The sequence below is a fragment of the Anastrepha obliqua genome, chromosome 4 (genome assembly GCF_027943255.1).
Source record: "Anastrepha obliqua isolate idAnaObli1 chromosome 4, idAnaObli1_1.0, whole genome shotgun sequence".
NCBI lineage: Eukaryota > Metazoa > Arthropoda > Insecta > Diptera > Tephritidae > Anastrepha > Anastrepha obliqua.
In genome coordinates, this window is record NC_072895.1 from 55,402,778 (window position 1) to 55,429,384 (window position 26,607).

At 34.9% G+C, this 26,607-nt stretch overlaps 1 protein-coding gene across 4 annotated transcripts in view; it reads left to right on the plus strand.

Annotated features, from left to right (window-relative positions):
* LOC129243625 (probable beta-hexosaminidase fdl) overlaps positions 1 to 26,607 on the plus strand; it is a 74,586-nt gene that overhangs the window by 30,328 nt on the left and 17,651 nt on the right. Inside the window, exon 1 of one of the 4 annotated variants that reach the window (XM_054880784.1) lies at positions 18,749 to 18,888. The exons of the other annotated variants lie outside the window; for them this stretch is intronic. The gene's annotated coding sequence lies outside the window, so the exon portion shown is untranslated. Of the gene's footprint in view, positions 1 to 18,748; positions 18,889 to 26,607 lie in introns of those variants that run through there. 4 annotated transcript variants of the gene reach the window in all.

Sequence of the window (26,607 nt, forward strand, 5' to 3'; positions counted from 1 at the left end):
CTACGCTTAACAAAAGAAGGCTGTGTTTGTTCTTATATATATATACATACTTACATACATACATATATTTGCATTTGTAAATATGTCAAAACGCAACGGTAATTATTGGTTGTGCTTTTCTAAGCGTGACAGATAGTGGGACTTTTTTTTACATATTGTCTTGTTTCTTGGGCATTCAAATAAATCGATATACTTAAATAAGTATAGTGTTGGTCAAAACTTAAGCACCCTTTATTTCATTTTACAGAGTATTAAAATTATTTATTTGCTGAAAAATTTAGCATCATAACAATTTTATACATTAGGCTAGGCTAGGTTGGACTGGTTGCTCTTAAAAAGAGTACTCGCGGGCCCGAGCGATATTGTGTCAGTCCTACCCTAAAATGCCTTTAAATCATCCTGATATTTTGGCGTATCTCATTAGCCCCTCAAGCTAAGTTCTGCCCCGTTAACCGTTCAGATCCTTGGAGAAGTGGCCTCATACTTACTCGTACTTCTAAATTTAGGGCATTTGCACAGGAAGTGTTGAATTGATGCTATCTCTTCCACACCTCTAGAACTCGGTCATATTGACAATACAACACTATCCCGTTAGTATTTCCGCGAGAAGCCAAGCAGATGCTTTGATGGCCTCATATTTTAAAATTGATAAATCATATTTTAAAATTGTATACAAAAAATATATCATACTAAATTTTCATCCCAATTCCATGGGTTTTAATTGGAATTTCTAGAAAAATGTTTACGTGCAATTTTACAGTTTATTCAATTTTAGTATGATGACGTATAAGTATGAAGTTGCTAAAAAATCCCCTTGAGTTATTATAATTTTTTTCCCTAACGGTGTTGGCCAGTTTCCCTATAACAAGAAAGCACGAAAAAGAGTCAAAATTGCAAAATATTGATGTGTTATATATCTATAGATTTTTTGCATCATAAAAAGGTTTATTGCGTCGGTACAGCTTTCCTTTGATAAAGCTATATTTTTGATCTTGTAGGATGGGAAATTGCACCTACAACTTTAATTTACGGTGAAGACATTTTTTTTTTGATTATACACGTAAAGAGCTGTTGAAGTATGCAAAAACGGTGCGTTTTAAAAATAAGTTAAAAATTTAAAAAAAGAATTATAACAAAACTACTTAATATATTGCAAAACTTCATCCATAATTCTATGCAAATGCAATTTTAAATGAACGTTCCAAATCCATAGTCAAGATACGTTTCAGGTTTTATTACGCCCGACTTGAAAAATATGGTGTCCAGCAAAATAATTTAAAATTTTCGTTAGGCAAAATTCAAAATAAAAATATTATATTTGGATATTTGTTTCAGACTAAACCTGCGAATAAGTATATTAATTTTTAAAGTATTAGGGCATGTTTTAAGTAAAAAAAAGTGACTTTTTGGAATTTCTGCAAACCCCCAAGCCTATTAATATGTCACCCGAATCGAGATAGTGACTAGAAAGAAATTTATTTTTTTATTATCGCTCGAAATTAAGGTGACACACCTTTTTTTTGATACTTTTTGTTGCTATAATGTTTCCCTTTATTCAATTTAATTTTTATTTTTGGTACAGTGTGTGACAAATTTTATGCATTTCAGTGAATATGAAATTGTTAGCTAAAACTATTAAAGCACTTCTGGCTTTCACTTAAGCAGGCTCGCCGTTATATTTTACACATATCCACTTGACTCCAACTTTGCGGCTGCTTCATAGGTGGGTAAGCCTGTCTGATCGATGACTTTGCTCATGTCGACTCGTATTATACCACTATTCCCATTAATTGCATCCAAAGTAGTGTCTTCGGGCAATTTTGGCGTCGCGACGTCCGTCGTACATTGGGAGGATGTTGCAATTTCAGCAATTCCTTTGCCGTTTGCAACAACCATATCACTGGCTGCGTTTTCAGCGGGTGTTGTTAACTCTTCTATCATTGTCTGCCCATTTGCATTCTGATCGATCATCACCTCCTTTGACCCTGCGTCTGCATTATTATTTGTATTTGTCGGTACCGCATTGTTATTGTTGTTCCCATTGCTATCACCGTCCATAATTATTGTTGATGGCGACTCCAAAATACGCACAGCACACGCACACCTCTCCAATTCGTCATTATCCAGCGGATCTGCATTTGACGCGGTTACCACAGCAGCCATCGCATGCTCACCACATACTTCCACTTGCAAATTCTCATCCCTGCTCTCGTCATCATTTATTGCAGTTAGCTGTTGACAGCTGTCAGCCAACTTCAACTCACTGTTGCTGCGTGCCGCAGTTTCTGTGGTAGCTGGTGTCTTCACTGCGGTACTTGTTGTGGCTGGTAATGTGGAGAAGGTTGTGGACACGTCCAGCTCACTTTCCACCGAGAGCATGAGCGTCTCATCGGCATCGTAACGAAATTTACCACAAAGTGGGCAACCGCGACGATAGTAAGTGCTGTGATGTGGCAAGTAACGCCGTCCACCTCTTTTCGCTGTTAATTTTGCTGGCAGCGTGAGTGGCAAGGGCAATGATTTGCGTGGCAGCAACATTGGTGATATGTGGTTTCTGTTGCTGTTACTGCTGCTGCTGGCGGCATTTCCACCTGTGAGGTTGGTGGCGCCACATGGTGACGACGTGGCGTGTGAGGCGCGTACCGCTACTGCAGCGGCTGCTGCGTTCCACATATTCTCCACCTCAGCACGCTGTAGTGAGCAGCATGACTGTGCGTTCAGCACCTTTTTCATGTTCAAAAATGCTGCATTGTTGCTATTATTATTGCTGGTATTGTATCTGCTGCTCGGAGTGTTTGGTTTGCCGCAAGCAAAGAAATTGCTGCAACTATTGCCACCAATGCTGTTGCCGCTGATGCTGATGTTACAGCTGCCACTCAAATTGCCATTGCTGTCGTTGTTCAGCGTGTCCATAGCCAGGTTGCTGGTTGCTGCTGATGCAGACATTGTTGGTGTTGTTATTTCGTTGACGGCGAGCGTGGAACGGTAACCTGGTGGTGGGGAGTTGTGTTGTAAATGCATTTGTTGTTGTTGCCGCTGTTGCTGTAGGTGACATTGTTGTTGATAAAATTGTTGCTGTATTAATTGTTGCTCTTGCATTGCCACTACGGCATCGTACGATGGTGGCGGCTCGTGATGAAGCGTTGCTACGGTGGTTAACCCCTCCCCGGATTCACCCAAAAAGAGACCAGAAGTTTCGTAGCTCTGCGAAGAAAAGAGAAAAAAATATGTGAATATAGAGTTCCAAAGTAAAAGATGAAATTGTATGTAAAATTACAAAATATGAGGAAACCAGTGACCAGCCGCCAGAGCGGCAGTCATGCAAGGAAATTGGTCAACTGTAAATTGTCACTGCGAAAGATGGTAGCAAATATTCATGGTGAGAGGAGGCGCAAAATGTGACTAGCACAATCAGCAAGAAAGTAATAATCGCCGAACAGAGCGTTGAATACAAAAGTTAATCGAAAAATGTTGGTCGAATTGCCCGGTACAAGAAATGATACACCGGTACACATTCGTCTCCACACATTCGCATTGATTTGAAAATATACCGAATGACATTCGGAAAATATTATTTATCATTATAAATTGTATATTCAGGTGTATTAACAGATAAAGAATTCCAAATTCAAAATAAATGTTTAAATGAATGAAAATTGGCTCCAAATCAATCGAATTTGCCTTGATAATTGTTTGGTCGTCTATATTTGTTTTCCTTTGCGTTTTTGCTGAACTATTGCGCAAACATTTGCAAAAGGGTTGGCATTAGACGACTGTTAAGGCCAATCCAACATTTCAATCCCATTTTGTTGTTTCCCCTCTACACACCCTCGGCTCCGATGCTTGGGATCGTAGTCTTCTTGTAAAATACAAAGTTGATTAATTTTTCCAAATAGTTTTGCAGCTGACAGTAATAATGAAATTTGATAAATTTTATCCATCTAAACTGCTTTCAAATTGGCGATAAATACAAATAAACGGACAATTCTTTTTTCGAAGAAGCAGTCCAAAACCCTAAACTTAACTGGATGCCTAACAGTTCGTTGAAGTTCTTTATTATAAGCAATACATGCAACGACGTATGCAACTATTCGCCCAAAAGGGAAACTCAGCCGTAAATACTATGTTTACCCAACTCCGTTCTGAATTTGCCTTAGCCCAAGCAAGTCTTTTTTTCAATGTGCAATAATTAGAGTAGTGGTTTTTTCAATGTGCTCCCCAATTGAGGTCTTCTGCACATAAACGTCCTCGAATGTGTCTTTGGAGACATTAAAACCGTTTTTCCGTTATATAATAGGACTATGAATAAGTTCGTGCGGTTTTACAACAGATGGCGTAACTTGATTATTATTCCATCGATCCACATTTCCAAACATTCATTGGAGAGCTACTGTCGTAAGGCACAAACGTCAGTATAAGTTTTTTATTTGAAGCGTAAACAACAATATTTTTACCACACTTGAAAATGTCGAATTTCGTGCCAAATAATGTGTTTTTGCGGGGAATTCTTCTTCATTATTTTAATATGAAGAAAAAAGCAGCCGAAAGTAATCGTATCTTGGTGGAAGTTTATGGTGAGCATGCTCTAGCTGAGCGAACGTGCCAGAAGTGGTTTGCACGCTTTAAAAGTGGTGATTTTGGCTTGGAAGACGAAGAACGCGAGGGTGCGCCGCCAAAGTTCATGGATACCGAATTGGAGGAATTGCTCGATCAAGATCCGGCTCAAACGCAAGAAGAGGTTGCAAAAACTTTGGGAGTTGATCAATCAACCATTTCCAAACGTTTAAAAGCCATGGGAATGATCCGAAAGGTAGGCCATTGGGTGCCGTATGAATTGAAGCCAAGAGACGTTGAACGCCGTTTTATGGCATGCGAACAACTGCTTCAACGGCACAAAAGAAAGGGTTTTTTGCATCGAATTGTGACTGGCGATGAAAAGTGGGTCCATTACGACAATCCAAAACGTCGGGCAACGTATGGATACCCTGGCCATGCTTCAACATCGACGTCGGCGCAGAATATTCATGGCCTGAAGGTTATGCTGTGTATCTGGTGGGACCAGCTGGGTGTTGTGTATTATGAGCTACTGAAACCGAATGAAACGATTACGGGGGATGTCTACAAGTGGTCAAAACATACTAAGAAACGCTCAAATGGGATATCCTACCCCACCCGCCGTATAGTCCAGACCTTGCGCCATCCGATTACTATCTCTTCCGATCGATGCAACATGGCCTGGCTGACCAGCACTTCCGTAATTACGATGAAGTCAAAAAATGGATCGATTCGTGGATTGCGGCAAAACCGACCGAATTTTTCACAAAGGGAATCCGTGAATTGCCAGAAAGATGGGAAAAAGTAGTAGTAAGCGATGGACAATACTTTGAATATTAAATTTGTAACCATTTTACGTCAATAAAGTTTCAAATTTCGAAAAAAACCGCACGAACTTATTCATAGTCCTATTATGAGTCAAAATTTTGCGTATAATAGATATTGTAAGCCCAAACAATGCCACTTTTCCTGCTCTGCATCATGAACGATAAGTTCGACTTAGTCATAAACAAATCAATAATGAGGTAAACAGTTCCGCGTTTTCCGCTAGATATCTTTAGTGAACATATCTCAATACATACAATTTGGAACGGCGCTTTATAGGTTACATTACGCTTAAAAAAAAGTTGTTTTAGCGAAGTCAGTTGTGTTTAAAAATAAAATTTAAAAAAAGGTAAATTTGGTGCAATCTTCATGCTGTTATGGACCCAGAGTAGAGTTATCGATTGCAATACAAGCTATGATTTCAATGGTTCTGTTCCGGGAACATGAAGGTCGAAGATGAAATACACTCTGGTAGAAATTGTTAGTAAAATTATGGAAATCGAGCAGCTGATTTGAATTGTTTCTATTTATTTGGTTTCCAAATTCTCATTCTTTGTTTATAGATTTTGATATTCTAGGGAAACAAAATACATTGCTCTTGTTGCTTTTGCTCTATGGCTACTATCTATTCAATATGCCTCAATTGAAGTCAATTGGATGAAGCTGCTCTGAAGAAAATGGTCAGTATCTAGGTGCTACATAAATTGACGCAAAAATCTTCTGGACCAATTTGAGTATCGTAAAAATGTTGTCCTTTTTTGAAAGCGGATGGTAATTAGGGAGAACGAAAGACATAATCAAATAAGGGTAAGCCGGATTAACGGCCAAACAGGTTTTGTTGTTTGTGCTTGGTAATATTGGATGGGAATAATCCACTTTAAGCTGTTCCCATTGAGCCAAACATTGAATTCGGACCTCTTCTACTATTAATATTTTCAACCAGACGCGATCGTAGGATCGACCAGAATTGAATTAATAGGAGTGGTGTTACGTTTCATAAAAACAAAGCTTAGTCACATGCATCTGTAACGACGCTCCAGAAGCGCTTTGAGTTTGGTTGGCAGGTGCTATGGTAACCGCCGCTTGATCCAGATCTGGCATCCTTTCAATCATTTATGTGATTTTCGTGATATTCGAAAAGTGGCCTCAAGTGAGACTTGTGAAATAGATATTTCGGCTTTTGTTTACCTTCTCATAAGGACGAGTACTTCTTCAATTTATTTAATTTTTTATTTTTAATTTTTTAATAAAGTCTTTGAAAATAATCTGTTATTATTACATACAAAGCTAAGCTAATGTACAGCCGTAATTGGTTTATTGAGATGGCAATGTTAACAAAATACAATATGGAGCAAAAATAATCATCCAATTTTGTTTTTGAAAATCTTTTGGAAATCTTTACTTTGACTTTTACGCGTTCCATTGCTTATCTATTTGTATACTGTAGCAGTTTAGTTTCCAAATTGGGCGACGCCATTTGCAACAATTATTCATTTTTCGATAGGGGGATTAATTTTGTGCCACCTTGTACATGAAAGTACCTAATTGAAAAAACATTGAATTCAGCACATATCCAAATGATAAAAGCATTCATACCAATATTTCAGGCTTCAAACAGCCGCACAAAACGGTGAATATTTGATCTAAATCGGATAATACTCACGATGTTAATTTCATATTCGAGACAAAGCGAACAAATTTTCGGATCCTTTTATTTGATAATCTTCAAATTTTACTTAAAGCGTATTTCATCACACACAAAAACAAAATTGGGACACAATTTTTTTTAAATTTTTTTTGCTCATATCCATTTAAATTTTAAATAAAGGACGTAAACTTGTTTTTTATTTTTCTTAAATGCTTTTTTAGAAAAATATTGATATTCAAGGCATTTCAATTTAATATTTTATAAAAATATAGTGCGTCAACTAACTATTGTACCGGGATTATTGATAAGTTTTGACAATTTACTTGTTTCTTATGTAATTTTAATATTATTTTAGGAAAATACAGTTAATTCTCTTACAAAAATCATATAAATTCAACCTTCAAGCTTTGTGTAATTAAAAAAAATCAAAAAAATTTCTTCAAAATTTCACACTTTTCGATCAAAATTTTTAGAACAATTTCGAATATGCAGGTTTATCGCCTATTTAAGTTTGGTAAAGTGTAAGTTGGAAGTCGGTGGAAAATCGCGTTGATTTTTGACAATTTTTTTTGTTTTGGTGATATGGAAGAAAATGCGAGTCGGTGCACCGGGAGGTAATGATTGACGTGATAATGTAGTAATATTATATATGTAGTTAGGTAATTTTCCGTGTTAGAATACAATACAGAAGTTTTGTTTTACATTCCTAAAACTTCTGTTTAAATATTCAAATGTGTATGCACAGCGTATGTGTTTTATAAAAGTACTCGTATGTTCCTATTGAAATGACTGAAATCAATTGAAATTTGTTGCTCGTGTTACAAGTCAAATAACCTTATCGATTTTAATCTGTGAACTAACAGCGCTAAAAGACTTGTATGTACATACATATGTATATAGTAAGTGTACTAAATAAACAACAATTTTGTTGTGCAATTAATTTACTGATTTAATGTTAGCGAATGTCCGATTTACCCAAAACTTATCTCAACAACTGGTGTTGATGCTTTTAAAGACAGGAAAAGCAAACGACACATAAAACTTAATTATATTTACTTATGTGTGTATGTATGTACTTGTATACATTTATATACATATAAACATTTTGGGCGTGCACCCAATATACTAAAGACACGACAGGTCGAATTACAATAAATGTGGTCAAGTTATTGGTGATGATGTTACGTCCACGGTTTGGCACAAAGAAAGTCGCAGAGTAAAAAATAGTTATTTATGTGCCTTGTCTGAGAAATTAGAAAATGCTGAGCTCGTAAAGTCACATTAACAGTAAGTAAACATTTAAGGATAAACTAAAATTTCATTAAATTCGTTTTTCGTGTGGTTGTGCTGTGAAATTAAGTAGGGGGGAAATAAAGAAAATTATAAAAACTACAGCATTGAGTAGTATTGAGTATGAGCCCAACATAAGTAAGTAAAAAGTAGCGTGATAAATGAGTAATCACCAATTACGAGTCATCGATTGTCCTTGCATGGATGGTTGTAAATTTAGCATCGTCGCATCGGCGTAACTTTTGGAATCGACGAATCTTACTCGTTTCTGTGCGTGTGTGAAGCGAAAGGCGTGGTTGCACGCGCTCACTGGCTACCTGACCGGGTATAATCGCGTGCATTTTCACTTGCAGCAGTTTGGTCTGCCTATTGAGACGGATTGCATGAAGGCTCTGTCTTGCGAATTATGAGAAGTGTTGTATAAATAGTAGAACTCCCATGAGTTAGGAATTCGTCCAGCAAATACCTCTTATCTTTTATTTGGGAGATTGCAATTCTATTGGCAAAAAGGGTTGAGGACCTATTACTAAGATATAATATATCTTTTTAGGTCGCGATGTGTTCTCTTCTGCTGTAGCCAATTTTTATCCATTTATCTATTGTCAGCGTTAAAAGGAAAGACACTCCCCATATTGACAAGCTTCGATTATTTTTGTTATTATTACTATTTTTTTAAATATATTCGGCAAAATTTTATTAAATTTTCAAACGATTATGGGTATGTATAAGTAGTTTAAAGCCTATTCAATTTTGATTCACAATATGAATCGCGCTCCTTAAATGGAAGATAGAATTCAAAGAAAACCAACTTGAAGGCGAACATTTTAATGTTATTTTACAGCTATTTACGCTCCCAAAAAAAAAAAGCTGCGAATTCTGAACAAATTTAGTATTAGTGTTACGTAAAATGTTTTTCCCGGCTGTAAGTAGGCAGCAAGGTGTAAAGTTAGTTTATCATATCATTTCCTGAAAAAATCGCTGCAGTTATGCTTTGCTTTGTGCTCTATCCCCTTTATGGGCAAGACTCATTAAAGGAGTCCCCGAGCTATAAAGCTAAACGAATTAAAAAGGTAAAAATAGTTAGGCGTAACACATTAGTGTTAGCTCAAAAGCATTAAGTCGCAACTATGTACATCATGAAGCTTACTACAAATTAATTGCTTTAATACGATTTATTAATTACTATTGTAAAGTGGTTTAATTTATTTTAAAATTGTTATTTCGTTATTTGAGTTCGAACTAGTTAATACCATAAATTCAGTATTCATATCTCCGTGATATAAAATGGATCGCTTTACTTTTGAGCAACCTTTCAAAATCGAAAACTTTAAAAGTGTATGCTTTGTTGCTGAAACAGTACGAATTTAGAAAGAAATTTCATTTGAGATAAGGCACTCACTTGACCTCACCTTGTGCAAGTAAATTTTTGAAACCAGTATGAGAAATTGTCCAAAATGTGGGCCTGAACCCGATAAAATCAAATTGACGTAGATCTCAGCAACCCTTCTGCATGAAGACGTCGGTTTACTTGTTTATAAAATTCAATTAACTCATACTTTTAAGGTGAACTACCACCCGCTGCGGTTATCAATTCCCTGTAGGGCCGTCGGATCAATCGGAAAGCAACGACGACTCTGCTCAAAAAATCACATTTTCGAATTAGTCGCATTTTCGTTGCAGCGACTACATTAACACTAACCGTATCGGTGTATCACGTATACCTATTCTTACCTCAACCGGTCATTTGACCGGTTACGAAATAATTGTGTTTTCAAAACAAAATTTTAATTTTAATTAATACTTAATAAAATTTTCAAATAGCAATCAAATAATAAATCATACAATTTCATTTTTTTATGTTATATACATATGAATTTATATAAATTTAAATTAACAAAGGAAGAAATAGTCAGTTTATATTTTTTCAATTCAATTTTGTAAACGGTCATTTGACCGGGCACGTTACCGTTAGTGTTAACAAACAAGATTACCGTATTTGAAGATTAGAAAACTTCCATCATATTGATAGATAAACCAATACATACATCTTTCCCACGGCAGTCGGTTTTACGTTACCGGAACGACCCGAATTTATATTTGGCTAAGGACTGTCACTCAAGCAACATTACCCGGAGAAGGTTTATGCTGCTACAACAACAACATAAACCAATATTACCTCAACGTGAGACCGTGTTCGGTATTTTTTTTTGAAACGCCGACATCTTTGGAAATTTCCGCTATTATCATACCACTGTATTTCTTTTGCGATATTTCAGTAAGAAGGTGTTATATGTCTTACAATTCACCCAAAAATCGAACTCGATCGGGGGTTTATGTTCTATAACCCAGTAATTAGCCATTAATTTGATATACCTGTTTTATTGCATTTTGAAATCTCAACGATGTTTTTTTGTAGCGTTAACATTGAAGGTATTGTTCTGTCTACAATCCGCAATGACTCACGTACCTAAACGCAATACTGCTGCCTTATCAGAAATCAACGGAAATGTGCAGTGATTTTGAGTTGACAACATGTTCTGCTGCAAGGTCAGTTTATGATACCTTTTGAATGAAGGTTTACTATTTCTAATCATTGAAAAATATAGCGCGGTGTTTTTTATATGGACTGTAAAATTGGCCCTTTATTTTTGTCTGCTTTATAAACTACGCTCGCCTTTTTTTGGTAAAAAAATGTATCTATGTCAAATTTCTTTATACTTAAGCAAACTGTTTTTGAAAAATTTATTCGTTTCTGTAAGTTAATAAAAGAATATATATGCAGCAGAAATTTTTGAAGCTTCTTATAGTTTTTAAAACTAGTTTAAGACGTTTCCGGTTGCCCAACTATCATTCAAGCAAACAATGCCTATTACTACTCGGTTATATATTCCGCACTGTTCCACAATTACACCCGCGGTAAACAAATTAGAAAAGCGATATTTTAAACAGTTTTTCATAATTTTCTTTCTTAATATAGTTCATTTTCTAACAAACTTCATATATTTATGTAAATCGAAGTTTCAAACTTTGTACAAGATTTATGAAAACTCGAGAAATGTTCATCAAATTTTAAACCTTTCAATCAGAATTAAAAAAAAAATTGAACATGCAGTTTCTTAGCTTTAAATTTTATTATAATAAAGCGCCCTATGCTCCGTCTAGGAGCTTAATATGAGTAGATAGATACTTTTTCATAGTAGTTCTTAAAATGTCACTAAAAGTAAATATTATCAGGGAATAAAAAACCGAGAAAAAAAAACAAAAAACAAGAGTGCAAGTTAAAAGTGATTCAAAATTCTTGTGAATTTTTGATAACTTTATTCCCTTCCGGCTGTTAGTTAAAATTGGTTATATCGCCATATTAGTAATTTTACTAGTACACACACACTGCTGTCCTTTCTGGAGCAAGGCTCTACTACCTACCAACTCAGGCCAGTATAAACTCTTTGCTGCTCTAGTTTCTTCCCATTCTGGCACAGCTATGTAATTTTCGATTGGTCAATAAAATCAAAAATAATTACATGTGAAAAAAGGGGGCACACGCAGTAAAAAGTAGGCTAAACTACATATAATATATTTATATTTAAATTGCTTTGCTCCTAATTACATATCTTACAATGCACGCACTGCTGTTAGCGCCAATTAAGTTTCACACTTAAGTATTCACATAAGTGCACGTCCTGCCCAAAATATCCTTTTTGGTAGTTTTTGGCTACAGTTATATTGGATACATCGTGCAGAGGAAGTAGATTAATACAATAAATAAAATAACCTCTCTAGTGAATACGACCTACAAAAATTATTTACATGCACGCATACTCGGGTACTTATATTATTGATAACCCCACCACCATTAGTCTCTTATTGATTATATTTTCTATGAAAACTAAAAATAATCCAATTTGCCTCCTTTCTTACAAACTATTAATGAGCACATATATAAGTATATAAGTCTTTTGTAATAGGTGACAACAATAAAAAAGCCAAACAGTTAGGCAATTAATTAGGGGGCTGAATTCTACTTTAATTAGTGACATATCCTGTCACACCTAAACCTAGTGAAGCTAGCTGCAATGTTTTACATGCCTGCGTAAAACTGAAAGTGAACGCGGTGTCAATCCGGAAGCCAATATTTGAAACTCAAATTATGACATTGGCTGTGAAAATCTGGAAAAACGGTACATAAACCTATGTAAATATGTTCAATTTCAAAAATGCTTTAAGCAAACCGCACAGTGTGAATAATCGAATCAGAAATATATAAGGCATGATCGCTGGCACCATCTACTGAAATTAATCTAATCTTTCAAGCATCCACTTGGACCGTAGCTAATTTTAGGATTAAACGTAGCGAGAACAGTCGGATACATCAAAGTTTTCAATAATCAAACCCATGGCTCTCCATTTGTTATCGGAAAAAGGAGCAAAATTCCTTCTCAGACAGCGTAGGAGGCACAATTCTTTGGGGCGGCATACGACCTCCATAGGCATCAGCGACGCTCCACTGTACATTTTGCTTGGAGGGTGACTTTCCTCCTTTAGATGGCCTTCCCCGACTTAGTTAGCACTGTTTGTGCATTCTCGTTTCCTTGACAAAGTGCTATGATTCATAAAATATACTGGAAAATTTGCAGCGAAGCAATGAATTCCCCCATCACTGGTTTTTCCCTGTACTCTAAGTCCAAGCCCTAAGTGCTATGGGCAATATTTGCCGGACTGCGTGGAAAATTTTAGAGCATTCACAATTCCATTTCATTGTACACGTATAACAATTCCTGTAGGTAGGTAGGTGAAATGGTTGAAGTGCCGGTCTGGGGCTCCTCAAGTAGCACTAAAGCGCCGTTTTGATGCCATTATGACACCTCCAACAGGAAACCAAACCCGAACATTTACAGAGAAAATGCTCTACAGTCTCCTTCTCTGAAAGGTCCCCACAGTTTCTGCAATGGGGGTTAAATGATACCCGATGACCGGGTAGGAGGTCTCTGAGGCCAATTCAGTCCCCTTCTTGTCAAACTCATCAGCAATTTGATTTCCCTCTATGTTCCTAAGTCTTGGAACCCAGATCAGAGAAATGTTACCTGCACACCCAAGAGATTTGATCTTCTCCTTACAGGAGTTCACTAATTTCGTTCTGCACCATGGCGTCGCCACGATCAAGGGGGTTGACTGTAGGAGAAAATGTTAATATCTCCCTAGCTCCCGCGTTCCCTAACCATTTTGCATGCCTGCAGGATGGCAAAGACTTCTGCTTGAAAAACACTAGCAGTATTCGGTAGTTTAAGGAGATAGATAAATTGGCTAATTTTGAGAAAACCCCTGCTCCGACTCCCGGTTCCATCTTGGAACTGTCATTGAAGACAGAGGTGCAACCTTCGGTGCAGATTTGCTCCTCGATCCAATCCTGCCTATTTGGAAAAATTGCCTTAGTACGACCCTCAAACTCTAGTTTGCGGTTAGAGAGATCTGTTCGAAGTTTGGAGAAATATGGTGTTAACTGCCCGAAAATTCTACCATGCCCCTTGAGAGATTGTCTCCAGAGGCCAACCTCCTTTAACCTGATTGCACTTTGAGCTGCGATGGAAATAACGTAAAAGTCGATGGGATGTAAGTGCAAACGACATTTAGGGCAGCACTGGGGCAAGTTTTACATGCTCCAGTGATGCCAATGCATGCCGTTCTTTGCACCCTCCCCAGCTTAGTGATATTGTAGCATTCGCTAAGAGCTTCCCAACAAACCAGGCATCCATACGTTAAAATTGGCAAAATCACTGAGTTGTACATCCACAGCACGACCTTTGGCTTGAGTCCCCATTCCTGTATAAAACGTAATTCTAATTTACTTTGATTTTTTTAGGTTCTCAAAATTCTTCTTTTTTTACTCCCCGAAATTATTGTGATAATGAAAATAAAAATTGTATTGAGTTTTTTTGAAACTATTTTCAATTGACACAAATTTGATTTTCAAACTTTTTTCTTTGGGTTTCGTGAATTTTCTGTTTTGCCAAGCCATCCCATTATTGAGATGAAGAAAATTAGAAATAATCATACAAATCGTCAAGCCGTTCTAGAGTTCTAGCAAGGCAATTGATTTTTGTATATACATATATATGTATATAGTCTGTATAATTTTTTGTATATAGTATGCACAATTTTTTGGATGTGCAGCAATAAGAAACGATAAACGAATAATTGAGAAAGTTTTTGTGTTGGTGAGTAGATTAGGAAATATTGAAGTAAATAAATCAGGTGAGCGAGTGATTCCATGGCAAGTGATCCAAGTAGTTAGGATTGAGTACAATTATAATAATTTCGAAATTTTTTCTATGTTGGGAATTTTGTTATAAAGTTTTTTAAAGTGAAACATCTCCAATTTCTATACTATTTTTAAAACTTTGTTAATGTATTTTTTTGGGGATAAATATGCTTTTTAAATTTATTTTTTGGAAAAACATATTTTTTTATTAAAAACTTTAGGCGAAAATTGTATTGCTTTATAATTTATGGAAAACACCAGCCTCAGATTTTTTCTTTTTCTCATGAATAGCTTAGACCATGCTCAGAAAACTCTGAAAGTTTCATAGTGAGGTAACCATATTTAACTTTCCTAGTTATATTCAAATACGCACAGCAAATCAATGAAAAATATCGTGTATCGCTTATTAGTACACGTAGCGAGGCTTCGATCGATTTGAAGCTCTTCGGTAGAGAAGTATTTTGCAATGGTTCGCTTTACGTATTTGAATGTAATTCGAAAAGTTAATGGGATCTTATTATGAAGTTTGCAGAGATTACAGAGCAAGTCTCAGATATTAATAAAAAAATCAGAAAAAATATCTGAGGGAACGCCAACAAAAATGTTTCCTCACAAATTCTGAACAAAAAACTAAGATTTTTTCACAAACATTTTTTTTAAACATATTTTATTCTAAAAATTAAAAAAAAAATTAAATGTCAAAAAGAATCATAGATATTTCATTTGCAAAAACTATACCAAAATTTTTAATTTTGAATACATTTCAAAATTATTAATTTTTTTATTTTAAAATTTTTTATAAAATTTTTTCTTTTCAAAATTGAATAAACTTCAAAATAATTTTTTTTTTTATATTTTCAAATTGTTTATAATTTTGCTTTTTTTCATTATAATTTGTTTTTTCAAAATGATTAATATTTCTTAAATTATTAATTTTTAAATTAATATTTTTTCCTTATTTTTTTATAATTAGTAATTTTTTTTAAATTGTTGGTTATTTTTAAAATTATTAATTTTATGTTTTAAGTTATTAAATTTTTTAAAAATTTTCTCAGTTTACTTCCTATTATACTCAAGCCTACAAATAAACCAATTTTCAGAAAAATATATGACAACGTCCAAAATAGTTGGATTACTTGACATGGAATTGGTCTTCCCATACTAAAAGAAGTGCATCGACCTCTATTTTATGAAAATATGTATTAAAAAGTCCTTTCGCCACATAATAATCGAATAGCAACATACCTGCTCCACACTATATATTTCCATATTTGGATCACTTTCAAGCCATTGATGTTGTTGGCGATATGCTGCTTCGGTGCGCTTCTTTATGTTACGATGGCAACAATAACAAACAACGCATAAAATTGTGGTAACCACTGACAGCATGGCGCTGCAAGTAAAGTTGGAATATTCATATACATATATATACACATACATACATATATACTATTATATATGAAAAGTGTATAAAATAAAGTAAGTTTGGGTCAAAGCAGTTAGTGTAATAAATATACAATATGTAAAAGTATACTTTTACTAACAAAATGTCTGCCTTAAATAACTTGAATGGTAGTTGAGAAATTAACCTGAAGTATTTTAAATGGTTTCATATTTAAATTTTGAAATGTAATGCTGATTTATGATTATCCAGTTCTATTTTTTATGAGAGGGAATAAAATCAATAGACGGACGCAAACACTTGTGCGTGTTTGCGTGATTGATATTTTTACTTTTGGCCATTCGCATTCTACGTGCAAGAAATTTATTTATATTCCACGCGCACGAATATATGTACGTGTGTGTATGTATATATGCACTACTATAAATAAAAATTAAGGGCAAAAACCAAAAAAAACGAAAACAAAAATAAGTTCGTTTCCAAATTGAGGAAACGTAGATAAAGTCGTCAATCGAACAATATGACAGACAGAGAAAATATTTGAGACCTACTACTGTTGCAGGTTGTTACGAAATTCCTTGTAAAGCAGAAGTGGGAAATTGTGACTTACTTTGCTTAAATGTCAAGTCAAATGGTGTCGAATATATGTACATAATGAGTATACATTAGTGTGGGTCTGTGGATGGTTTTATTTTGTATGGAACGGTTTTATTTCGACACCGCGCCTAACAGATTTGGATTTTACATAGAGTTATGAGGAAGAAGTCCATTAGAGCAAATAATATGTATTTTAAAATATTGTAAGGGGAAAAGTGACTTCGTGTAATGTTTTTTTAATATGTTAATTGAACTAAAGCTTGCGAGGAACAAAAATGACAAAAAAAAAATATATATTTTTAACATTTAGCGTCCACTTCCGGCTTTTTCAATAAGAAATTTTATATTAAAGTAAATTTTTCCCACCGAAGGGTCTGCAAGTATAAGTTTATATTACAAAAAAAAAGAAGGAAATAAATAAGTAAAAATTAATATTCATATAATACTCGTATTAATTAAAGATAGATATTAGAGCTATGCTCTAATGTAGTATTTTCTTATAATTTTATATTTTTGTTATAAACCATGTCGAAAAGTGTTCCATACAAATTGAACCACCCTAGTATACGTATGTGTATATATATATGCATGCATGCGACATTCTTATATAAATATTAAACGTTGCTATTGTCACATTTTCATTGTTTGTCCAGTACAACGTTACTCATTAATAATTGCTAACACTCTTAGCTGAGACTTACGTGCAAATAATAAATGAACGATCACTGCTTCATTATATTATATTTTGTATTACACTGAAACGGCTTAGTTGGAGTTTAACGATGTTATTTGTGACGTTCGTTACAGCGTTGTTTGGCAGCCATGAAGCATCACACGGGACCACATTGAACCACAAGACTACCGGAATGATGAGGATTTAGCGGAGAAGGTTCGAAAATTTCGTTATATCATGCGACGATCATGTGAATTGGCTACCAACATCATGGAATTTGATCACGTTGGATTACTTTTTTATACGGTTTTCCAAATGAAAAAGTGTAAACCAATAAACAATCTCAGAAAAATTTCTGGCCTCACATACGCGACTCGATGCACCATTGAGTGCGACGATATTGATGAAATCGAGGTGTGCCAAAATGTCAGCTAAAATTTCGTCAAACGTTCCAATGCCATAAGCCGATTTTTTATTACTGTGTTTTATACGTAACCGTCTTGCATATATGGTACTTTTTATTATAATAAAAACATCAACGCTTGTCATATTAATATTGCGTTTTTTGCGATCTGAAAAGAACACCCTGTATATTCTAATTTCGCTTTTTTCGCAACAAACCCAATTTTCACTTTTCTAAATTGCCATTTCAATAGCGAAAGATTTTCGGTAAATATTTGGGGCATTTAAATCTCCTGTGTAGCGTATCTACAGCCAGTAATCTCAAGTCAGTTAAAAGCTAACCGAATAAACGGTACTTTAAAGTCTCGAAAACCGAAGAGTATCAAAAACAAGATAACGCAAGGTGACGTAGGGATCATCCACTCTCTTCAACTTTTACCTCTAAAAACTTCTCTGCCGCCCCAAAAATATTTAGCTATCTCATATTCTGTTAACTGTTACATTATGAAAACACACTTCGCCCAACCATGTACACTGGTGAACAGTTTTTTTGGCATCAATCCCAAAGCATTTGTCGGCAAGCCCACGGCTACACCATTCACCACCTGAATAACAGTGAGACTCGAACTGTACGTTGAGGTCGACGGAATCGAGTGTACATGACAATTAACCGAAAGATATTAGGTGTCAAGCTCGATATTCACCTCTCCTTGTACGCATACACGTCTTCAACGCACACGTCGGCTGGAATAGGATAGAACAATGCGATAAAATAAACAATGGGTATGTAGTAAGTTGCTTTACTATGGACGCTGCGCATCAGCAACAAGGGTTAGGCAAAGCTACAGACATGAATGCCGGCACTGGATGTACCACTATTTAGTTATCTATAGATAAAATATTTGAAATGGGAACAAAAATCAAATGTTTCAAGTTAATTCTATTGCTGCAAAATGCTTGATATTTTTGAAACTTAAGAAAGCTCTTGACTGCTATTGAGTTCCTGGTGGAAACAGGAACTTAAATTTCACAAAAACTCAGGATAGATTGTTTTTGTCATATACACTATTGAATTTGCGTCGTCTCTAAAAAATTTTGTTTGTCTAAGTTGTCAGAAAGTGTAGAAATAAATAGTAAAATAAAATGAAGAAATAATTTACAAATTTAATTTATGAAAAAAAGAAACCTAAATTGCTGAGCGCAAAATTGGCTAATTTAGTTAAGAACATCTATCGCAAAGTGTACGTATTTTTTAAATTATACCAGCTGAGAGTAAAATTTAAAGTAAATATTGCGCCAAGGGCTCTATTGTTGCTTGCATGTGTATGTGAAAGTGGGTGTTCATGTTGCTCGTTTGCTGATAGTGGGTTCGCAAAAGTTTTGTTTTCGTTGCTGATACTCACCCGCATAACAACAAATTGGCATTTCCATTAATTGCATGTGGATATGTTTGATGACCGCTACCAATGTTGCCACCACTACTAATGCCACCTGGACTGTGACCGATGAGGCCACTTATGCCGAAACTGGCACGTATCGTCTGCAATCCATTGTCGGCTGCGTATTTGTTAATTATATTCGTATATGTCTCATTGCTGTCATCATAACTATTGTTGTCACTGCTCTCATCAGCGTAACCATCATTATCGATAATTCGATGATTGTTATATTTGTTACTATCAGTTGCCGTTGTTATTGCTGTTGTTGCCGACTGTGTTTGTTTAATGTTAACATTTGTTGTTGTTGAGGGTGTTGTTCCTTTTGCACTATGCATTTGTGTATTTGTCGTTAAATTGGCAACATTTGAAATGTTTTGCTTATTGTACTTGAACATTAACGGCGTAATTACTGCGAAACGTCTTAAAGACATCATTGCATTAATTTGTTGTTATTGATTTCCGCTGAATTCGAGAGACAAAAAAAATGCTATAAATTATTTTCCTCTGCCGCTATTGTTCGTGTTAGCGAGAAGTTTGAATCTGAGGTGCAAAGAGAGTAAACAAATTTGCTCAAAAATAATGCAAAATTCCTTTTCAAACCATATGTTTTTATTAAATAAATAAAAAAAATATTTTGGAGCCTTTTCATTATTGATTTATATATGACTTCCATCGGCATCATCGAGAACCCAATATGTGTTTCCTGCTGGGAGGTGAATAGAAAATGAGCGCCATTTCTCTACTTTTGCCCAGCATTCGCTAGACTATGGAGGCGCATTTTTAGCGCAGTTGTGTAGAGAACGGATTAGCTACATTACTACTTCCCGGAATAATCAAGGTGTCGGGTAAATTTAAAAAGGAGTTAAATTCTCTCAAAAGTTATGTGTAGAACTAACGACAAAAAACTGACTCAATTTGTACTTACGCTTTCGCGAAAGGACTGCAGAACTATCATGCATGTTAGCATACACAGGGCATAATCTATTGGCTGCACATGCGTACAAGATAGGGATTGCTAACACGGATAAATGCAGGAAATGCAGAGAGGATGTTGAGGAAACTTTAGAACACCTTCTGTGCGTCTGTCCGGCATTATTAAAAACGCGTTAAAATGCCTGGGAGCCCCATTGTTTGAGGGTCTGGAGGACGTCTGAAAAGCGGATCTCCCAGCTCTGCTTATATTCGCCAAAAGCGCTGATGACCTACATGATGTCTACTTTCAGTATTCATAGAGGTCGGTCTCCATCTGGTATCGCTCGGGACCAAAGGGTCTATGCGTGGTTTATTGTCAACCAGGCTAACCTAACCTAACTCCTCTCTAAACTCTTTCCACTCTAATTTTTCTATCCATAATTATTGTCCTGTTAACGTCTTAAATATACCATATACCATGCTTTAATGCTGTACACATACAGTAGGGAGCAAAAGTGTTTCCATAGTTAACATTCTCAACTTTGTGGGCCAATAAAATGCAAACGAATGAAGCAAATCAAAAAAACCTTTTGTTCTAATAATATGTCTTTAATTCTTAACAAATTGCCGTATATGATAAAAACAAAACAGAATCAGAAAAATATTCAAACAAAAAAAACCAAACCAACTCGCATGTGTACAATTTTGCACCTTCCGTTATTCTTACTTTTGTTTGATTTCTTAATTCTCTTTTCAGCAATAGACATGCGGTTTTACCGTTATATGTTTCGTTTGTTCATTCTTCGCTTATAAGATCCAGAAAATCACGCGTTTCTTATTATTCGAAGCAGATTTGTTGATTTTAGCAATTAGTCTATAAAGTACTGCGAAAAAATGAAGAAGCTTTCGTCTGATGTCGAAAATAGTATTATTAGCCTAACTGAAAGTGGCTGTTCGACTCGTGTTATTGCAGATCAGCTTAAGATTTCCCATTCAGCGGTGTCCAAGGTCCAAAAAAGACGAAATGTTGCTCCCAAAAACATTATTAAAGGCCGTAAACGCCTCTTAAAAGACTCTGACGCCAGACTAATGATGTCGAAAATGAGATCTGATAAGTTCCTAACACCAAAGAAGGCATCTATGGACATAGGAAAAGACGTGAGTCGGTGGACAGCTAGAAGAGCACTGGCTAAGATTGGATATGTGGCAAGTGTGAAAAAAAATAAACCAGCCCTATCCGAGAAGAATGTCAAAGCTCGATTGAAATTTGCCCGGGAACACAGAAACTGGACTCTAGATGACTGGAAACGTGTTATCTGGTCAGACGAATCCAAGTTCAACCGTTTTCAGTCGGATGGCAAGCAATACTATTGGCATAGACCCGGCGACAAGCTTCAAAAACACCATGTGAAGCAAACCGTCAAGCATGGAGGAGGCAATGTCAAAGTTTGGGGATGCTTTACTTGGTGGCACATTGGACCAATACAAAAAATTGATGGTATAATGTTAAAAGAAGACTACCTCAATATTTTGCAAACCCAACTAACAAATTTTCTGGACAAGTGTGCATATCCCGAAGAGGAAATTACTTTTCAACAAGATGGGGACCCGAAGCATACTGCCAAAATTGTCCGCGAATGGTTAAAAAGCCAAAATTTTAAGTTGATGGAGTGGCCAGCTCAAAGTCCCGACCTCAATCCGATTGAGAACCTGTGGTCAATCGTGAAGCGACGGCTCGGGCAATATCAATTAGCGCCATCCAACCTGACGATCTTTGGAAGCGTGTAGAACTGGAGTGGAACCGAATTCCAAGAGAAACCATAGAGAAGTTGGTCGAGAGTATGCCAAACCGAATAAAAGGTGTAATAGCTAATAAGGGTCTGTGGACAAAATATTAATTTCATATCACATTTGATTTTGTTCACTAAAGGTGCAAAATTGTACACATGCGAGTTGGTTTGGTTTTTTTTGTTTGAATATTTTTCTGATTCTGTTTTGTTTTTATCATATACGGCAATTTGTTAAGAATTAAAGACATATTATTAGAACAAAAGGTTTTTTTGATTTGCTTCATTCGTTTGCATTTTATTGGCCCACAAAGTTGAGAATGTTAACTATGGAAACACTTTTGCTCCCTACTGTATATATAAATATATATATATATATATATATAATATAGTATATACTATATTATTGGCGCTTACATCCTTTATTGGGTGTTTGGCCGAGCTCCTCCTCCCAATTGTGGTTTTCCAGTTAATATTTTTCCACGAATGGAGGGGCCTACAGTTTTAAGCCGCCTCCGAATGGCAGGCGATTTTTTATGACGATAAGTATTATCGAAGGCTTTCCATTGCCTGCCGAGGAGCGGCCGTTATTAGAAAAAACCTTTTTCCATCATTTAGTTTTTAATGCTCAGTGTTTCAAAGCCGTGCACTTCTGAATGGTATTCATGCATCAACCCATTCGGCTACGCCGGACACCTGTCTATCTATCCGTCTATGAAGTACATATTGCTAGTTAATGCTTGATAGATTTCCAAAATTTATAGCCTTACTCAAAATTTTTTAATTTCAAATACTCTATACTCATCTAAAAAAATTTGAAATATGTCCCGCTTCCCTAATATTTTGCCTTTTTACTCCAGTACTTCTAACTATATACAGTGTCGGTCAAAATAAAAGCAGCCCAGCATATCACCAAGTTTTGACTATATACATATTATCTTTTATGAAAACATATTTCATACAACAACAAAAACCATATAACTTAAGGTTTCAAAGCTTATACAAGATTTAAAAAAATTCTAAAAATTTTCGTTAAAATTTGAAACTTTTTAGTCAGAATTTTTAGAAAAATTGGTTTTGCATATAAGAAAAGCCTGAATTTTTTTTAATAAAAATTTGTTGAATTTTTCAAATTTTTGTACCAATGAACTACAATATATTTTTTATGAAAAACAAAAAAAAATTATAAAAAATATATAAATAGTCCAAGCTTTGTAGCATCATTATTATTACTGTATACAGCCATTCCAAACTAAACGTGGCCATCGATTTCGTTCAAATTCTGCACATGGGATAAATTCATGCATAAACTGACGGAAATCGGCTTAAAAAAATTTGAAATTTTTTCACAGCAATTATGATATTTTTTTAAAAGGTTCTACTTTTTAATTTCTTTCGATGTTCCCATAATTTTTTTGACTAAATTAATATAGAAAAATTATTTTTTAAATAATATTTGCCCGAGATGAAGTCTCAAAGGCTTCAGAAGTTATGACTGTTTGATTGGCGCACCACTAAACCATGAAAAAAATATTGTATATAAGGAAAATGATTATCCAACAAAATTTCACTATTTTTAAATTTGAAATGAAGGTTTGTGAATCGGTTCCGAAATCTTTCTAATCTTCACTGGGAAAACAATATGTGACTATACCATTAGGCTTAATGGCCCTTTAAACTATCCATAAGCATCTTCGCGGACCATTTCGTACTACAAAGTCATCGTTACAGAGTCTGCATATGGTGGACCGACTCAACTTGCTTTTGAAACTTATCACCATAGGCACCAATGTATGTACCTCTTATCGAATTTGATGCCATCTCGAGAAGTGGAAAATATCTTAGTTCAGTATGGATAAAGGAATGAAGTACATACAAACCATCATTTAAATCCAAACTTCTTTTAGTGCTCATAAGAGTATGCGGTCCGGATGAAGTATTGGAAAGAGAAGAGAGCACAAAAAATCTACTCCATATCTCATAATAATCTAACCCATCATTCGTCTACATTTTTCGTTTAGTGTATGTTTCGTAATTTCACACATCTAAGTGCAGTGAAGTTATGGAACAATGGGTCGAATGAGTAATATGGATTCTATACATCTCAATGTCTTGATAAAGTCCCACATATCAACATAAATACAGGGAAAATACATACATACATATATCACGGATAAAGTAATCCAAAAACAATTTCTCTTTATTGTTTTATTGTTGCTTAATTTTATTTAGAATGTGGCATATTTTTAGGTATGTTCTGTGTGTTAGATTAGAAGCATAGGTCAAAACAGTCCTTTCGCTATATAGATATAAGTAAATTGCTTAGAGTTTGGTGTTTTTTCTCGCTTGAAATGATGAAATGAAATTACAGAAAGAGCCAGTGCTGGCATTATCAAAGCGAAACTTTGTTATTTTTAAGTTTATATGAGACATATTACTAATGTACACCTTGAGAAATCTCTACTAAATTTATTTGCTACTTTTGGTTTACTTTAAAATTTCGGCAGCAACAATACTCAAAACCGTTGTTACACAACCAAATACTACAAAAATAAAGTTGTCCTAGGGCCTTTGTATGTAACAAAAACTTAATATATCTGCATAAAGTATTTAAATAATTATATAAAAAAGAAAATGATTTTAAACTTAAATTTTTAATTTACTTTTAAATATCAACTTAAATTCAACTCATTGCTATTCATTTACTTACAAAGTAAGAGTTTATGGAATGTTTGTTTTAGGGAATATATGTAATAAAAACTTATTACAATCGTCGAAGGTATTTATAATTTTCGCAAATAAACAGTTTTTTAAATTAAACAATTTAAAATAAAAAAAACTTAAAATTTTTAATTTAATTTAAAGTTTCAAATAAAGTTCAATTCATAGCTATGTAACTATTTACACTCCATAAGCTCTGGAGTGTTTGCTTAAAAATAGCTACACCTTGGATGCACCTCAAAATTTGTATTCGAATTAGAAGTTCTTAAAATTTGGCTACAGAAAATCAAGCGAGAGTCGAATTTTTCTCGCCTCACATTTTTGGATCCACTAAAAGTTACATAATAAATCTGTTGTTACAAGAAAAGTCCCTTCAAAATTTCTAAAAAAAAATGTTCAGAATTTTCAGCAATACTTAATTATTTTTATTTATAATAAAATATCATCGCTGTTTTTATTGAAACATTTTGCGGAATGAAAAATAATTTCCTGATTATTTAATGAATACCGGAAGCTAAAGCATTTTTTATAATTTATTTAGATTCACAAGACTGAAAATTACTGTTAAAATATTAAATATTTTGAGTTCTTATTAAATTTATATTTCATTTTTTATCGCTTTTAATCCTTTAAAAATCCTTTTGCTGCACAAATCTGTCCATAAGTTCAGTAGCGATTACAAAACCCTTTTAGATGATTAAATCACGCATGCAAAGTTGTTGCCATCGATTAGTTCACTGATTTAATACACATACACGCACATACCTACACAACTTACTGCATTGAACGTTAATTAAAGTTTATTATTATTATTAGTTTTTTTTTTATTTGCTCTTTGTTGCTGTATTCAATAATTACAAACGGTTTATTCGTTTATTTTTTAAATGCTTATTAAATACTTTTCTCTGAATTATTCAAAACAATATTTATTTGAAATCACTTTTCTCACTACATTGAGAAACGCATTAAAATAGCGATTTTCCTCGTTCGTTCTATTCGTCCATCACGACTGTACAGCTCGCTCCCATTTACTAAACTAGTCGGGCAGGATAAAGAGAGCATGCTAGAAAGTCTATTCTAGTCTAGCCTAGCTCGAATGGCAGTTACGAAACGCATACATGGACATTTGTGCTATATTTACTTGGCATTTTTGTACACCATCCACATGCCACCCTTCCGAGTGTCCCAAGAGACAGGCTAAATAACGGCGATACGCTTTTACTTTTGACTCCCACATTCTAACGGCATTCTAACAACAGTATATCATTACAAATAATGCTCAATATCGGTTGATTGCATATATAGTCGCATTTAACCGAAAAATTGTGTCTAGTTTGGAAAGTTTCTAGTGCAAGTATGCAATCTTTACATACATTTGTATGTATGCACGTATGTATGTGCCCATACAAAAGTATGGGATGGATTATGCGATATATCTATGCATAAACCGCTAAGCTAAAAGTGTAAGTTGCCTAAATTTACTTCTGACTGACGCCTTTTAAAGTTAGTTATTATAAAAAAAAAAACAAATACCACAGAACCCGCAACTAAAATTTTTTTTATCTTTTCAAATTATGTATTTAATTTTTAAGTAATAGGACTATGAATAAGTTCGTGCGGTTTTTTTCGAAATTTGAAACTTTATTGACGTAAAATGGTTACAAATTTAATATTCAAAGTATTGTCCATCGCTTACTACTACTTTTTCCCATCTTTCTGGCAATTCACGGATTCCCTTTGTGAAAAATTCGGTCGGTTTTGCCGCAATCCACGAATCGATCCATTTTTTGACTTCATCGTAATTACGGAAGTGCTGGTCAGCCAGGCCATGTTGCATCGATCGGAAGAGATAGTAATCGGATGGCGCAAGGTCTGGACTATACGGCGGGTGGGGTAGGACATCCCATTTGAGCGTTTCTAAGTATGTTTTGACCACTTGTGCAACATGTGGCCGAGCATTGTCATGTTGCAAAATAACTTTGTCGTGTCTATCGGCGTATTGCGGCCGTTTTTCTCGCAGTGCTCGGCTCAAACGCATCAATTGTCGTCGGTAGACATCCCCCGTAATCGTTTCATTCGGTTTCAGTAGCTCATAATACAC